Below are 6,587 nucleotides of genomic sequence, written 5' to 3' on the forward strand. Positions count from 1 at the left end.
GCAGAGACAGAGCAAGGAGAGTCTGCCTCCTAGGCAGCCTGGAGCTCCTTGACCCAGCAGCCTCACAGAGTCTAAACCTCACTGTATCCATTATCTATCAGCAGGTGACAAATTACCACCAAATTTAGGCATAGCTTAGAGCCACAACTTTAAAGAAACATTCATTAACTAAGAGTTCCTCTGGGTCAGGAATCCGGGCACCGCTTAACGGGGTCCTCCCACTCAAGGACTCTCATGAGGCTGCACCCAAGAAGTTGGCTGGGCTGCAGCCTCATCTGAGGGTTCAGCTGGGACAGGACTCAGTTCCAAGCTCCTTCACATCGTCATTGGCAGAATTCAGTTTCCCACGGGCTGTTGGACCGAGGACCTCCGTTTCTCACTGGCTGTTGGCCAGAGGCCACACTTGGCTCCTTGCCATGTGAGCTTCTCCGTAAGGCTTGATTCATCAGAGTAAGAATGTGAGAAGACCTAAAGAGAGTGTGAACAAGATAGAAGCCACAGTTTTTTGGTAACCTAATCTTGGAAATCACATCCCATCACTTTTACTGTATTGTATTCGTTAGAAGCAAGTCAGAAGGTTCAGCCTACATCCAGGGGAGGGGAGCATATAGGGGCATGAATACCGAAAGGTGAGATCATTTGGGAGCTGTTTCGTAGCTGCCCGCCAACTCCAGCGGAGGACCTTCGACCGTTGAGTCAGTCCCTTCACAGTCTGCCCCGCGGCTGCTTCCGCTGGGTGTCTCCCCAGCACAGAGCCACACCACCGCTCTCAGCACGCTGAGCAATGCTTCCCCAGACCCACAGGCTGGCGGGGCTCCTGCCTACATCACTGTTAATGGTGAGGGCTCGTTTCCTGCCGTCTCCTCCCTTATAATCACAGGCATCACTTCTTAATACCAAGGAGAACTGTCCTGGTCCCCACATTCAGCCTGGCAGGGAACCAACAAGTCAGGAAAACTCTAGCCAGACATCCTAACGGGATGGCCCACTCCTTGGGCTCACCCGTGAAACCAGCTCGTAGCATAATCCGTTACTCCCTGTTCCGCCCAGGCCTCCCTTGTTCCACGGCCACATTAACCTCCATCAGATAATTAAGGGCTTGGCTTTCCATGAGAGGCCTTAAATGTCACCTTTCTGCCACGCAATACGTCTTTGAATGACACAGACGCTAATGAGATGTTCAAATATAGAAAACTGAATGACTCCTTGCCTTCACTGTGACATTTGTTCAGCCGGAGTGATCTGACTACCCCACTACATTACTTATAATTTCCCCCTGACCTTGGGTGGTGGAGTGTAATCTTTAAGGAAACTACCCATTTATTCTCCCTCACCTTATTAGCATTTAATTACTATGACACATTTTCAGATGTACCAAGCATGTTAGGATTATAATTGAATTTTCCCTTCCAATGGCCCAGTAGCCAAGGACAGTGGGACCATCTCGGGCACCACTGAGTTCTGACTGAGGAAGCATCCTGGACCTGACTTCGTCTCCTGCCCCTCAGAGCGCCAAGCAGGGCTTATCCAACCATGGCTGCCCCGTCCAAGGACCCTCTGCCCAGACCTTCTCTCTCTGTCTTTCTCATCACTGGGCTGAGGTTGTTTTGCTGCTCAGGGTCAGGCCAAGTCATGGGGCCAGGAAGAGAATGTTGGGTGCAAAGGATGCCAGCAAACCCTCAGATCTGACAGCTGCACTGGGCAGTGGATTCCAAAAGTGAAACGTTTTATGCAGATTTTTGATTGCAGAAGAACAACAGATGGAAATAATCCAGAGACATGCTCAGCTATTCTCACTCCTTTAAACACCCACATGCTGTTTCTGTGAATTACTCTGCCATTTCCCCACAGAAATGCCCTGTTTGATACCTCTTGCATGTCCTAACCCCATAGATCACTGAGCTAGTCCTTGGATGTGGAGAATAAGACAACTCTGAGGAGAGGAAAGCTCACCAGCCCTGGGATCTGCAGAATTTGGGCTCCAGAACTGTCTGGGCCACTCACCATCCATGCATCTGTGGGAGATTCCGTCCCTTTCTCTATCACTCAAACATGGCGGTGGAGGTGACATCTGGGTTTAACCTCACGACCTTGTCTTCCCAGCCACAGTTCATTGGGACTCTCTAACCTGAGCTGGGGTGATCCGATTCTCTCTTTTGGTCACTTGGACTTGGGCCTGAGAGACACAAGCCTGTCTGCCAGGTGTGTGAAATGAAACCACGGGAGCGTGGGGTCCATGGAGCATGGGCACCAGTATGCACAAGGTCTCTGCAGAGAGAACAATGGGTGATGTCATTGTCCTGGGAGAAGGAGAACCTAGGAGTAAATACCCCAGAGGGAGACGAGACGGTAGCTGTTAAGGTTAAGTGAAAACCAAAACACAAGACAAAAGTTATGCACCTAATCCAATCACTACCCTCATTTGTCCATATAGTTTTCTAGTCCCTTATCATATGCTAATTTAATTTTTTACCTATGTGAACTAATGTAGACTTTTACTTTCCTCTTTATTTAGCATGATATTACGAACATTTTCCCATTTTGCTATAGTCTTTTTTGTATCTTCCCCCCCACCAATTTCCTTTCTTTTCAAACCTTCCTGTCCTGTCCCCAATATAGTCCCAATAGTGACAGCCTGGTGTAATCCTTTCAGACCCTTGTCTATATTCCTATGAATATGTAAAAGCATGTGTGTGTGTGTCTCTATGCCTATATCCATATATCTATATCCATGAACATAGTGCATCATTTAGTGGAAGATAAAAAGGAAGAACAATCTGCATTGTATAATCACATTTTTGCAAAATCAAATGATGGCCCCCAAAATTCAATTTCACTCTTTTAGGAAGGTAGCATAATATTCTCTAGTAAGGATCTCCAAAAGAGGGTGCATACACCCCATTGGCACAAGGAAAAACTATTCAAAGTTTTATCTCTCTTTATTTTTATCTCACCTTTTTAAAATTTCTATTTTGTATGTGTTTATCCTACAGTTAAGATAATATCCATATTTGGGAGGTGCATGCTATCACTAAATGAGCAATCCAAAAAAAGCCCCTTAGAGGGCTTCCCTGGTGGCGCAGTGGTTGAGGGTCCGCCTGCCGATGCAGGCGACGCGGGTTCGTGCCCCGGTCCGGGAAGATCTCACATGCCACGGAGCGGCTGGGCCCGTGAGCCATGGCCGCTGAGCCTGCGCGTCGGAGCCTGTGCTCCGCAACAGGAGAGGCCACAACAGTGAGAGGCCCGCATACTGCAAAAAAAAACAAAAACAAAAACAAAAAAAATACTTAGAGACCACCAGTCTACAGAATCAGAGAACACTTTATTCACACATTGCCCTTTTGATGGATATCCAGGCAATTTCTAGTTAGGGCCACTACAAACTATGCTGAAAAAAGCATCACTCCACATATGCATTTCTATACGAGTGCTTTTAGAGCTATAGGACAGATTCCCAAAAGTTAAACTGCTGGTTCAAAGGGGGTGTGTACTTATAATTTTAATCAATACTGGTGGCCTGCTCTCAAAAAAGTCTGTAACAATTCATATTCCCATCAGCAACGTATAAAATGCTTATTCCCCTGCGTCTTCATGGGCTTTGGGAATTATCAGTCTTTCTCGTGTTTGCCAGTCCAGTGGATGGGTTGAGAAATGGCGTCCAATCTTTAAGGGCCCATTATGTATAGGTGACGGCATTGGACGAGATGACCTCTAAGCTCCTTCCAGCTCAAGTGTCCATGCTTCTCTAATTATCTGTTTTCAGAGCTTACCTGCTCCAGGTGTGTCTCTAGTCCCCACTGACTAGCCATTTGTGAATCCCAGAGACACCTGTGGAACAGTTGCTAGAAACCAACGAATCCAGGACTAGAAGGAAAGCTAGCTGAATGCCGTCCAGAGGGTCATCTTGACAACACTGTTCAGCTTGTAAAAACCAACTAGGCTAAATCCCTGCAATTTCATCCAGAACAAATACTAAAAAGCAGTGTGTAATATTTCTAGGATGAGCATATTCATAGTAAATATTTTAAGATCAATGGCTGCACAAAATGGTTTTCCTTGGAGTTTCACTTTTCAAATGGCTTTGTATTAAAAGTGAAATTTCAATAAATATTCATGGGGAAATTCATTGATGTGTTTTACCATTTACAGCTAAAAGGTGTAAGGTTCTGGGGGAAAAAAAGATGTATGGCGTGTATTTTACCCTCTTAAGAGAAAAGTGGTGAAAAAATGCATGATATGCCTTTGTTTTCTCTGACCATAAACCCTCCAAGGCAGACAGCTGTGCTTTCCCACTCATGCTACTCTCCAGCCAGTCCTGGGGCAGTTTGCAGCCTGGGCAGAGAGGAACTGCAAGAAGACCTGACAGAGGAAGGGGTGGTGGGAAGTGGAGAAGGCCTGTGTGCTGAGTCTTTTCAAAGTTCCCCAAAGCCCCTTTTAACATCTACCATTTGATGAGCACTTACTGCATACCTGGCGTGTGCTTAAAACTTCCCATACATTCTCCCACTGAGTCCTTACCACGACCTGTGAAATGGTCACCATGATTCCCATTTTACAGATGAGGAAACTGAGCCTTGGCAAAGTTAAGCAATTGGTCCCCACGGTCACACAGCTAGTTAAGTGGCAGAATGAGGATTCAGACTCAGGTCCATCTGGCTCTAATGTGCTTTGCCCCTCGGTGTCCCATCTATAATTTCCCCAGATTGCCAGGGGCCCACTGGGGCCGCAGGGATTGGAGGAAGCTAGGCGTCGCGCTAAATGCCTTCCTGTTTACCTCCCCTGCCTCACGGTGCCTGGTAGGCGTCATTTGGCTGCCGGCTCTGAACACGAGGCATCCCACAGCCTCCGTGACATCATCCTTCTTGGCCCCCTTGCCTGTGGCAGGAAGCTAACTCACACAGGCAAAGCGCTGAAAATCTGGCTGCTTATTCCTGCCAGTTTTCTCAGAGTCTCAGGTGAACGTATTTATTTTTATAATGGCAAGTTGTACCCTTGGCCAAGATCAGATCCCATTGTTCCTTTGCTTAAGATGCTGGAATCGCTTCCCATGGCCAATAGAATAAACCCCAAATGCCCCCAGCCCCTGCCTTGGCTTGGCATTCAAAGCTTTCTGTAACCTGGCCACATGACCATCCTCTTCCTCGTCCTAGGATGCTCACCTACCCTAGATGGTTAGCTGTCCTTTGCCCACGTTCATGGTCTTCCATTTGCCTGGAATGTCATTCGTTCACCTCTCTGACTGTTAGCATCTTAAATACTCTTCAAGGCCCACTTGAACGGACTTGCGTCCTCCAAGTGGCCTTCTCTGTGTCCCTAGGCAGAGTTCACAGGTCTCTCCTCTGCAGTCCCCACAGTCCCCTTCAATCATTCTGCCACTGACCCTCACTGGCACTTTTCATATCGGCCTTTGCAGCTGGGCTGTGAGCTTTTGAGGGGCAGGGGCCATGCTATTTATCTCTGTTTCCGCAGCATCCCACTCGACATTTGGCTAAAAGTAATAGTGACAATGACAACATCAATGACAGTAATAGTAGCTAACATTTATGGAGGATTTAAAACGTGATCTTACTGAATCCCTCAGAACAACCTCATGACGCCGATACTATATTTACTCCTAGTTAGCAGATAAGGAATTGGGGGTTTGAAAAACTGTGTGGAAATGAGGGAGCTGGCATTTGAACCTAGGGTGCCCAGTTCCCGAGCTAACTTCTCTGACCCATTGGCTTCATTAGGTGTTTGTGAAATGTTTGTTGAATGAATAATCAAACACATCAATGAGCAAATGAGTAATGAGGGGAAAAATCACACAAATATAGAAAAATTATCCACTCCACTGACTAAAGCAAGGCATTTCCTAACATCTAAGTAATGATCATAAACATTTTCCTTCATCATCCAATGGTGGCCCCCCTGCCACTCGGGAAAATTCCATCAACACACTTCTTATAGAAGCCACACCAGTGGGTGTCATTCCAGACATATTCCTAAGGGATATAGAGAAGAATGTCTCATCTTTTGGGGTAGAGGACAATGCTGTGATGATTCCCAGGAGGACAGGAACTTAGAGCTGCACCCAGGACAGGAGGGGTGGGTGACTCTGGCTCATTCACAGCCCCTCCCATGATCCTCTGGGGACAAACAGTGGTTCGAAGACTGCTACATGGTGTCAGAGAGTGGTACAGGCAGAAAGTGTTTGCAGAGCCCAAGAAAGCCAAATGGGATGTAGGAAACAAAAGGGCGGGCAGATGGAGAGCCGCCAGGGCAGAGCAGACACCAGGCTGCAGCTGGGGCTTTGCTTGTGGGGAACCACAGGTGCTAGCAAAATGGAGGTCATGGTGCAGGAATGTGGGAAGGATACCCTGTGCCTTGGTCTCAGAGACACCTTGAGTGCTGGGTGAGCACATGGCAGAAAAGCTTAGCTCGGGGGGAGCCATATTCACCTGGGGTTCAGCCGGGAGCAAACACACGGACTGGGGTGTGGCCCACTGGCCTGCTGGCGGCCGCCCAGCCCTGCCTGATGCTCAGAAGTAGGGGGGCAAGCCCTAGAGCATTCTCCATCCTCCCTTCTCCCACCTTCCCCCCCACAG

The sequence above is a fragment of the Lagenorhynchus albirostris genome, chromosome 20 (assembly GCF_949774975.1).
Source record: "Lagenorhynchus albirostris chromosome 20, mLagAlb1.1, whole genome shotgun sequence".
Classification (NCBI taxonomy): domain Eukaryota; kingdom Metazoa; phylum Chordata; class Mammalia; order Artiodactyla; family Delphinidae; genus Lagenorhynchus; species Lagenorhynchus albirostris.